The sequence below is a fragment of the Papaver somniferum genome, chromosome 9, assembly GCF_003573695.1.
Source record: "Papaver somniferum cultivar HN1 chromosome 9, ASM357369v1, whole genome shotgun sequence".
Classification (NCBI taxonomy): Eukaryota; Viridiplantae; Streptophyta; class Magnoliopsida; order Ranunculales; family Papaveraceae; genus Papaver; species Papaver somniferum.
Genome location: NC_039366.1, coordinates 57,232,833 through 57,244,898, shown reverse-complemented (window position 1 = coordinate 57,244,898; position 12,066 = coordinate 57,232,833). Strand labels below are relative to the sequence as shown.

Here is a 12,066-nt window from a genome sequence, read left to right as displayed (position 1 = left end):
ACTTCGGTTCAAGGAATACATGGTTATATAATCTAAACTCACATTTCAATCATTGAAACATTCTCAGAGGGCAATATTCAGTCGTGAAGAACAACATACCTTTCTCGTCAGAGCAATTTCCAAAGTGATTGAAACTTTCATGACTTTCGCCACTAGGTGAAGATAAACCTGATCAAAGCGAAACGCTTTACCAACACACAATTTCGAGTAAAAGATAAGCAATGAATACTCATCTCGAAATATCAAGTGTATATGATCTATTCTGTATAGCATACAAATTTTGTCTCATAAGAAGTAGGAGAAGAATAGATAGACTTTCGAGTGATAGATAAGTTCAAGTCTTCACATACCTTTTTGTTGATGAAGTTCCACGGTTCCTTGGTGTAGATCTTTGTCATTGTCGTTGAATCACCATGAAGTCCTTGAGCTCAACTACACTTTTCCTATCCTAGTCCGAGACTTAGCTAATAGGCTAGAAATCAAGACTTTATAGTTTTGATCACTAACATTGACAAACATGCTTGATATAGCAACGCATGCGTGGTTGATCGAGCTATGCTATAACAATATGAGAAATTCATATTGACTTAGATCTTCTTCACCATAACTAGTTCAATTGACTCAAATGAACTAGTTAGATAGTTGTTCAATTGCTATGAGATCTTATGTAACCATACAAGACACAATTGAAAGAAAGATGATTCGATTCGATGAATCGGCTCATGAACTTTATAGCCACGGTTTGCATAAAACATTCCTTAGTAATTTAAGTTTCATTTTCAGAGCACATCTTTATATCATAACCACTTAAGCTCACAAAAAAGTTCGCGGACTTAAGGCAACCGGCAAAGTTTTCCAAACTCAGCAAAAAATCTCGGTAAAGAGACTTCCGCCAGTTCGCGACTAGGTTCGCGGACTAAACACGCAAACGAGTTTTTGGAAAATCCCAGCAGAAATTCTCGGTAAGAGAACTTCCGTTAGTTCGGGACTGAGTTCGCGGACTGGGTTCGCGGACTTGGCAAAGCCAATTCCTCCGGTTTCTCTCAATCAACAAAGTTCTAAAACTTCGGATTAAGGAATACATGGTTATGTAATCTAAACTCTCATTCCAATCATTGAGACATTCTCAGAGGACATTATATAGCCGTTATTCACAGACCGTTTCACGTCAGAACAATTCTCAAAGTAATTGAAACTTTTCATGACTTTCGTCACTAGGTGAAGATAAACTTGATCAAAGCGAAACGCTTTACCAACACATGATTTCGAGAAAAAGATAAGTAGTGAATACTCAACTCGAAATGTCAAATGTGTATGATCCAGTCTATATAGCATACGACTTTTTGTCTCATAAGAAGTAGGAGATAGAATAGATAGACTTTTGAGTGATATATAAGTTCAAGTCTCCACATACCTTTCTGTTGATGAAGTTCCACGGTTCCTTGTGAGATCTTCGTTGTTGTATGATGAATCGCCATGAAGTCCTTGAGCTCAACTACACTTTTTTATCCTAGTCTGAGACTTAGCTATAATAGACTAGAAATCAAGACTCATAGTTTTGATCATTAACATTGACAAACATGCTTGATATAGCAACGCATACGAGGTCGACCGAGCTATGCTCTAACAGATTGTCGGCGGGCCCACTAACGCCCCAACCGATCGGGTCATGCCTAAGTACATCCCAACGTTGTCGAACGCTAACCCTAAGTAGGGTGGTCGCGTTGTTTGGAAGAAGCTCGAACGAGCATAGACTATTCAAAACGGTCTCAGAAGCATCACGAACGTCCAACTTTGCCGCCTGGTTGGACGGCTTGGATCCTCCTACGAACAGTTAAGGAAGTGCCAGCATGATCATTGGTGGACCCACTAGTGCCCTATTTGATCGACTTGCATACGGCAAGCCTATACAGTGTTCAATCGCTTACCCAAACTCTAGAAGGAACGCTGCATTCAAACCCCTAAATTTGGGTTGTGGCAGTTTACAACTGCCACAAATCGGTCGTGTTCGTCCAACTTAGCCGGCCTAGTTGGATGGCTTAGGTCGCATCTCGAGCGATCAAAGAAGTGCCAACGTGTTCACTGTTGGCCCAACCTATCCCTTGGTCGATCGACCTGTCCACAGAAAATCCAGGACATATCAAATCGTTTGCTCAAAGTAGCGTGAACGCGCTGCTTTAAGAAACCCTAAAATCACTTTGCGGCATTGAAAAACTGCTGCAAATCGATCACGACCATCCAACTTCACCATCCAATTGAGTGTCTTAGATTTAATTTTAGGTGACCCAGGGGATATCAGCATGCTTGCTGGAAACCACCTTTGTACATAGTCGATCGATCTACTCAAACCCAAACGCAGCGCCTCGAATCGCTCGCTCAAAAGGGAGTTGGTCGATCGGTCCCCAAACCTTAAGTTGCGTCAGCAGCAGTTTGAAACTGCCGCAAATCGATCACGACCATCCAACTTCGCCAGTCTAGTTGGATGGTGTAGATTTATTTTTAGAAAGCCAACAAGATAGCGTTGTGATCACTGGCGCCCCCTCTTCCATGAAGAGCGATCGGCCGGGCCAAGGGCTTATGTGGCCCCGAACGATCACCCGAAAAGTGACCATTCACGCTACTTGTACGATTCAGCAGCAGTCATTAACTGCCGCAAATTGTTTCAACCACTTAACTTGGCTAGGCAATTTTAGATGTCCAGATCTAATCTCGATCGACCGATAGGATTTATAATGGCTACCAGTCGCCACTCTCCTAGAAGGCCCGGCCGGACACTCCTTGGGATGCGTGCGTAGCTCCTACCAACTCCCTGAAAGAGGACGGTCACGCTCCTTTTAAGACGTTGAATTCATGACTGATTCAATCGAGCTCAAAAACAGGGATGCTTCTAACATATCAATTACTTTCAGCTGCTTATTCGAAAGCGATGTTTTACATGCATCGATTATAAGCAATGCTTCACAAATATCGGTTTTATAAATAATTTGTTATTTAACCTAAAAGCACTACGTGCTGATTTTAGAGGCAAGTCACATGGCTTGACCCATTCACTCGAGACATCAAACATGTCATAAACTGGGGGATGCTCACTGGGGTATTAGTCTGGCGGTTTACAGCGTGCGGCGTGCAACGCGCCTATTACGAGAAAATGTCAGGAAAGATGGACGGTTAACAGTAATGAGAGTAGTGGGTGAACGTGTGATCAGTCCCCCCCCCCCCATAACGGAAACATGATCACCACCTTCCGCAAAAACCCACTTCTCCACTACTGAACTTCCCCAACTTCCTAAGAAATCAGGGTGCGCTCAATGACTTGTATAAATAGGTTTTCAACCTATTCAAACGAACAACACAAGTGTTGTTAACACAGTATCAAGAAAACACCAAGAACTGATAGCTTACATTCTGCAAGCCAGTTCCACATTCTGATACAAGTCATAAAACATCCGCACCTTCATAATTCAACATTTTGATCTCAAACACCTTCTTCGCTTCCCTCCCTAAGATCAACCCCTTCTCCTTCACTTTGTGACTGAATTGAATCTGGAACGACCATTTCTTGGTTTAGGCCAGAGTCTTACAGATTGATCTCTCGAATCTAAAAGTGCTTTCGTGCAATGCATTGTTTAGGGTTTGAATTCGTTTCTCATCAAAACACCCAAGTTTACCAAAAACAACAGAACCAGTTTTTACCCTCAAATAGAAGGATAATGAGGGTTTGGAATATCCACTATTGTGAGTACGCATAGCTATGTCCAACGTTTCATCTTGCAACGTTTTTAGATTTATTCATTTAAATTCTAAAGTGATTTGGAGGTTTTGTATATTGCAATATGTTATGGGATATGTGTGTTTGCATCCGTGAACTGTTATTGTCCCATACGTTGTCAAAAGTTATCTCTTTCATATGTCGATATGCATGTATTGATGCAAGATCGATGAACTTTTTACAAACAAAAGTTAAGCCTCTTATGTCAATTCTTTGATGGAAGATAGATTAAAATCTTTTGTTTACAAAGATTATGTCTATTATATGTCGTTATGCAAATAGTGATGAAGATCTTTGTATATTCCGCAGTATTGATCTTCCCTGATCCATATTTTATATATATACTGTGCGGCTCCATAAGTTTTCTTATGTGAGCATGAGCATTTACAACTAAATAAATCATAGTCTCGTTTGTGATTAATTTGGTTGTGTATTTCGATTAAATTAATCATGTGTTCTCTTGTAATTAGTTTGATTGAGAATATTTGGATACAAAATCATTTCCTTATGGTTGTTGGCGTCCAAAGAAATCCTTCTTTTATTGTAAAAGTAAGGTCGCTCTTGTTGTTCTTTCGGGAATGACATCAAATGGGGGAGAGTTCTTTTGAACTTGCACTTAATTTCCATATCTTTGTGGGGAGTGCGGCTGTGGAATATTTTAGGGGTTATCTTATATCTTTATAAACTCCTTGATGAATGCATTTAGCTTCGGCTTTATGATTGCATCTAAACAAGTTGATATGTACTTTTCTTTGGTCTTGAGCATCTCCGTGGAAATTTCATTAGGATCCCGTTTTCGTACCTTTGCCAATTTTATTGACAAAAAGGGGGAGAATTAATATGTAGTTCACACTACAAATACATATGGTTTACGTGTTTTTAGGATCATTATGTAAGGAGGAGTGGTTTTCATGTTGAGATGAAAGTATTGACTAAGGAGGAGTGATACATATCACCATAGTATTTTTGCCGAAGTTGTGATATAAGAACTTTGATACTGTGTAATAATACTATGACATTGTATAACAATGATCGTTAGCTTTTGTTTTCTCATTGTTATGGCTACGGATCTTCAACAACTATGATGCTGAATTGAACACCTATAGAATCATGGGAGTACTTGGAAAAGATGAAGTTTTCGAGTAATGTTGAAGCACCAAGGAGATCAAGCATGTGGACGAGAAGCTACAAAGTTTTATTTATTTTGTAATCTATATGTATTGATAGTTCTTCCACTAAAATTGACAAAGGGGGAGATTGTTAGAGCATTGCTCGGTCGAACTCGCATGTGTTACTATATCAAGCATGTTTGTCAAGTTTAGTTGTCAAAACAATATGTCTTGATTTCTAGACTACTTATAGTTAAGTCTCGGTTTAGGACAGTTTAGTGTAGTTGAGCTCCAGACTCCATGGCGATCATCTTACGAAGACGAAGAACTACTCAAGGAATCAGCGGAACTTCATACGACTAAAAGGTATGTGGAGACTTGAACTTATCTATCACTCAAAAGTCTATCTACTCTATCTCCTAATCTTGAGACAAAGTCGTATAAGTATGATAGTTTTCATACATACACATTTGCTATTTCGAGCCGAGTTTACTCGCTTATCTTTTTCTCGAAATATGTGTTGGTAAACTTTCGCTTTAACCATTTTTCATCTTTACCCGTGACGAAAGTCATGATGACGTTTCAATCTTGAAAATAGCTTTACTGACGATAGTTGTGAATAACGACTGTTATAACATTATAGAAGAGTGTTTCAATGATTGAAATGTAGAGTTGAGATTACGTAACCAACTATGGATATAAGCATATATAGTGTGTTCGCGCATTAGTGTATAAATCCATGTGCCGGAAACCAAGTGTGTGTATATGTGTGCATACGGTATTGGTAAAGGAGACAGGTTGGGTACGGGTACCCGTACGTGTACCAACAGAAGTTTTCGAACCAAAAATTTCTGCTGAGTTTGTAAGTTTGAAAACTGTTAAACCAGTCACCTTAGGTACGCATACCCGTACGCGTACCCATGGAAGTTTTCGACCGAAAATTTCTGTTGAGTTTCTAAACTCAAATCTGGTAGTTGTGGTACGCGTACCCAAGCTGGTTATATTTCTCAAATTGGAAGTTCATGAACTTAAACAATAAATCAATAAGGAATGCAATCTTTGCAAACCGTGGCTATATTGTTCATGAATTGATTCAAGTGAATCAAACCGATTTTGTTTCAATTGTGTCTATTCATAAATACCTAAGCAATTGAATAACTCTTCAACTAGTTCTTATGAGTCATTTGAACTAGTTATGTGAAGAAGATGAATACGGTTAATATGGAAGTACTCATATGTCTAACCATTGGTTAACTATTTGTGAACCAAATAAGTGTACATGTTTAGGTAAGGTTACTCAAACCTAAATGAAATACATTTCATTTGTGTGTGACAAGCTAAGTTTCGATCTAACGGTTGAAAGATATTAGCTTGGTTAAATCATATTTTTCATCTAACGGTGAATATTGAATGCTTTGTTACCAAGGTAACTTGGATTGCAAACCCTGATTTGAAAGCTATATAAAGGAGACATCTAGCAACTAGAAAAACTAAACCCCACACCTCCTGTGTGATACTAGTTGGTTTTGCTAGAGTCGATTCTCCTTTAACCTTAGGTTTCTTCTCAAGACCCTGTAGGTTAACGACTGAAAGACTTCATTGGGATTGTGAAGCCATACAAAACTACTTCTCTTGTAGTTGAGCGATCTGATCTTGCCATTTTCTATCGTACGAGTTCAATTGAATAATTGACTTGAGATTATATCTCCGATAGGTCAAGATAAAAAGAAATCACAAACATCTTCGTATCATCGTTTGTGATTCCGCAATATCTAGTTTCGCTACCATACGATTTATATTATTGTGAGGTGATTGATAATTCTAGGTTGTTCTTCGGGAATATAAGTCCGGGTTATCAATTGGTTTCTATTCACCTTGATTTTATCAAAAGACGGAACAAAACTCTTAGGTTTATCTGTGGGAGACAGATTTATCTATCATCGTATACTTTTCTGTGTGATACATATTTGTTTATTAAAGTCTTCGACTTTGGGTCGTAGCAACTCTTGGTTGTGGGTGAGATCAGCTAAGGGAATCAAGTGCGTAGTATCCTGCTGGGATCAGAGACGTAAGGAGCGCAACTGTACCTTGAATCAGTGTGATATTGATTAGGGTTCAACTACAGTCCAGACCGAAGTTAGTTTGTAGTAGGCTAGTGTCTGTAGCGGCTTAATACAGTGTGGTGTTCAATCTGGACTAGGTCCCGGGGTTTTTCTGCATTTGCGGTTTCCTCGTTAACAAAATTTCTGGTGTCTGTGTTATTTCTTTTCCGCATTATATTTTGTTATATAATTGAAATATCACAGGTTGTGCGTTAAAATCAATCAATTAGAATATCCAATCTTTGGTTGTTGATTTAAATTGATTGACACTTGGATATTGGTCTTTGGTACCATCCAAGTTTATCTCTCTAGTATTTGATAAAGACTCGCAGATTTCCATTTTCTTGAGTAAAATCAAATAGAGAGATTGAGATATTAGCTCTTTGATATACTTTTATCTAGATTGAGTCTGACTGTCTAGTTGATTCTCTAGAAAGTATATTGGAGTTAGTCCATTCAGATTGCTAATCGAAATATTGGGTGAGGTTGTTTGACCCCCCGCTCTTTCAGGAACTACGATATGATGATTCGCCATATCATGATTGCTAAATGTTGGTACCAGCATTAGCAGGGCTGGTATCATTTCAGTGATCAAACGGCCGGAATTGCTTCGAAGTTTTTTTGTTTTGTATCAAATGGTACCAGCCCGCTAATGCTGATACCAGCCTTTAGCAATCGTGCTTCGTATGGAGTAACTGGAAATTTAGAAACATCCTTTTCCAAAAAAAAAAATGGATTACTTTACTTTAACTAATCAACTAAGTATAAAACTAATTATATATCCAATCATTGATTATTATTTTTCTCCAGTAATCTGATGTTAGGTTTTCTTTAATCAGCTTTTGATCAGTATTCAGTAAGATGTTTGGAGTAGATTGAACGTCTCTAATCTATAGCCAACACAAATTTTCAATCACAATAAAATACTAAACATAATGATCTCACAAGATACGATCATATATATTAATATAGTGGTAACATATGAAATTTGTATCATAATGGAGGCCATGTCAAGGACATGCAAGTACCTTACAGATCGAGTATAGAACCGAATTATTTTGCTGACTCTAAGCTTTGCATTCATCATCTTGATCTCTCTAATACTCCTACCAAGTACAAAAACATATCCAACTTGAGGATCTAAGAGATGAAGTACATCTTAGAAAATACTGAGCATGATGGAAAAACATGCAGTTGGTACTAAAAGAAACCAATTACAATGTTCGGATGGGGAATTAAACTAATAGTTGGTTAAGGAACTAGCTATAGGAGTGGTGAACATGAATCCCTGATTCAGAAGTGCCTGTGACACTAGTATCTTCAAATTTGACAAATCATTGATACCTTGAGCACCTTCTCTTACATGAATAGTAGAAGTCAAGGTGAACTTATCAAAAGCTGATGATAAGTTTGAGTTTCGAACGTCAATGTAAGACAAGGATTCAAGGGCCTTAAAGAGAGAAGGAGCCACTCCTTCACCATGGTTGCTTTCAAATCGAACATAGTATTCTCTTTCAGTTACATAAAAAACATCCATCTACATACAACAAGTTAAAAAAGTATTGGTTAGCTTAACTGGAAATGCGGGGATCATAAAACTCTGCAAAACGGGTTAGCAAAAAAATGAACCTGAGAAATGGTTTTGCAAATTATTGTGTTCTTGTAGTCTGCACGTTGAGTTTTCGTTGGATTATCAAAAAAGCTGTGAGATCTTCTTGTGGATCCATTTACTTATGATTCGAGACCTTCCACTTCAGCTTTAAGCTTCTTTGCTTGCATTTGCAAGTCTTGAACATAAGAAACAGCATCTCCAATGATTGACGCCTTGTCCATCTAGAGACATACTAATTCGATCAGAAGAAAATAATTGTACGTAATAATCAACAGGAAAAAGGAAAATGTCACGAAGGAATGCAATTTCAAAGTAGGAAGTGTCCGATAGTTGCCAATGAGGCAAACATTAGCACTAGTATCAAAAAGAGACCTCATTTCTATGGAATAGACAAAAGAACAGACCTTAGTTATGTTAGGAACCAAGGATCTCAAGGAATAAAGTTTCTCCTTCATTCGACCCCTCCTCTTTCGTTCAGATACCAACGTTTTAGATCGATCAACGACTTTGGCGCTCTTCGTGGATGTCGCGGTAGTGGTTGTTGTGGTAGTGGCTGTCGTTGTCCCCGATGAGTTATCGTCGTAATTCTCTCCTTGATCAATACCATCTCCTTTAGCCTCTTCAGTAACGGGAGGCAGATGAAGAGGTAAATGGTGAATAGATGAGGATCTGGAATAAGAAGCTATAGTACCATAACCTGCAGTACCACTAGTAGAGGTATTTTTACTCATGAAATCAAACAGGTAATCTTGTGTAGGAGGAGAAGGCAAAGGAAACAATTGGTTTTGATCAACCAACCCAAGATCAAATGAAGCAATATCATCATTTGGGATACCATTATAGTAGTTATAACTCTTGAGATTCTGGTATTTCTCCTTTAACGTGGTCAATGAACTGTTGTCGCTCGAAGATGCCATCTTTGATAAAATCAAAGTGACTGCAGAAGCCATGGATGTTATCAAACTCATGAAAAGCTTGACATACTTGTGAATCCATTGGTATAGTTTGCTAGCTAGGACTTTGTTTGCAAAGGAATGATGAGGCAGGGAAAATATTCAAAGTGATTACCCTATAAATACACCCCTAATTTAACACGACATAATTAAATATAATTAAAAATTGACATTTGGATGGGGATTTGATTTGCGATTAGTAGCAATTGTGATGACAATATTACTAAATATAATATGAGAGCTACGTACCTCCATGACTTGATTAAAATCGAACTAGCGTTCACAGATCACCTTTTATTACTGTTTACTTTTATAATCCGAAAGAGAATTCAATAAGATTTTTGTTAAAGGGAGAGCAAAAAGAGATTTAAGGAGATCAAAAATCGTAGTCAACTCACTGGTCAAGGCCGGTTATATATATATCATCGACTCGGACCAAAATACCCTTTCTAACCACATGAATTGTTCACATGCCCACCGATTCATCATCGAAATGAAACCTAATCTTCTGCGTCTTGTTCTTCTTCCCAACCCTAGCTAACCACAGTTACGACAACTTAAACTTCCATTAATGGAGGGGAATTTGGGTCTTGGCAATGTGATAACAAGTAAGACAAAACTGTTGACAAACATATAGAAATTAAATCCACAAAAGTATCCAAAAACAAATGAATAACCCGTGTTAACAGATAGAGAATTCAAATATCACCAGATGATAAATGTACAAATGGGTTGGTAGGAACGTGCTTGTGAGCTCCGGCTGAATTCCACTACCAAACGAAAAAAAGATAAATGCTCATCATACCATGGACAGTAATTTTCTTAACAATGGCAAATACTAGAAAATTGATTATGATTGTTTGTGCACTGGCAATCCTTAAATCGACAACTATCACGACTAATATTTTTACGTAGATTAATTTGCAGGATATTCTATTTTGAACTGGTTTTTGGTAATGGTGGTATTTACAAGTTAGGATTTTTAAGAAGACGATGAGATCGCAGGGTAATTAAGTCCGGCCCGCACAGTTGTATTGAATCTTCCCTAATTAATGAGTTGATTACAGTTTATGCTCTTCCCAGATCTCTTTTTGCTCTTCCTTTAACAAAAATCATTCAATAGGACAATGGGAAACCTTAGTACCTAACCCATTTGTATTTAACACCAATTGGCAACAGCAGCAATTTAGTAAGCTTTAGAAGATTCTTCGTTTTAACAATCATTTTGCGAAATTTCATAGCAACTTCAACAAATTATGAAAAGACACTACCTGAACAGAGAGACCAGTTAAGGTCAGCCAGGGTGAAGACTATGGTCGTGCATTTTCTGCATCGGTTCTAGCAGAGGCAGTCAATAATACCCGTGGTAATTCTATCTGAGCTGCAGGTTTCCATAAAAATTGATCGAAAGTACATGAATGATTAAATGCTAACACCAATTCAGGGATTACATATAGTCAACTGCCCAAATATAACCATGTCCAACGTCAATTTACTTCCCAAACAAGGAATCTTACAAATCCAGGTCCTCTTTTTGAGTACATCTTACAAAGTCAAAGATGCTAGCACTCGTGATAATTAGTATATGAAATGCGCATCTTAGTTACAAAGTCAAAATCAAACGGAGAGCAAAGTCAAAGCAGTATTATAATAAAGTCAACCACTAAATTCTCAGGTATATCCGAATGCTTTGGAAGTCTCTGATAATGCTCTCCAGTTTCTCCTGCTGACAAGTGTGCAGAAGGATGTAATGTAATTGATTTATATTTTAGCAGTTTTTTCTTAGATGCGCATTATAGAAGACCAAGAATTTTCATTGTGTTTAGCCATGAAATAGCAGACAAAAACGAAGCTGCAGAGACTTATATACTTATATGAGCAAAAGGAATGTAAACTTGTTCCAAAAAAGAAGCTGCAGGGTGGATTTTATTATGGTTTTGAGTTGATGTCACGTTGTTTATTATCTAGTTAGCAAGAATCGTTCATTGAAGTTCTGAAATGTATCAAAAGATCTTTCTGCCAACCAAAAAGAAACAGTGTTTATTTGAATCTCTCAAAACATTCTTCGCCTTTAAATTATTTCGGCTGAGACGAATAGAAACAAAGTGAACAGATAGAAGTAAAGAAGTAGAAGATGCTGGGTATAACTAGAAAGACCCAGCCCCGGGAAGATTTTATTCGATACGGTGGGTTCACATTATAATATTTATAAATGAGTGCGACTAGCTAATAATTAGATTTAGAATTCAACCTTTGAAAATCAAACAGAGAGAACGACCAATTCAGTTTGAGAAATTTGGTGCCCCTGTTGCTGATATATCCCTATCTCTCTATCTGTAGCAATAGAATGAACTAAGGTTATATACAGTGTAAAAACTGCGGTGTATATCAAGTTCTTTTTCATTGGGAGGGAGTTCTTGGTACTATGTAATTGTCTTTTAGCCTTCCCGTTGGGTTTGTTTTTGAGGCTTGCCTCTTGTAACTACTTTTCCTTTTCAATATAACCTCTTTCTCTTCAAAA

At 37.7% G+C, this 12,066-nt stretch overlaps 1 pseudogene; it reads right to left on the bottom strand.

Annotated features, from left to right (window-relative positions):
* Nucleotides 1–8,035: 8,035 nt before the first annotated feature.
* LOC113308217 lies at nucleotides 8,036–9,611 on the bottom strand (annotated as a pseudogene).
* Nucleotides 9,612–12,066: the final 2,455 nt, after the last annotated feature.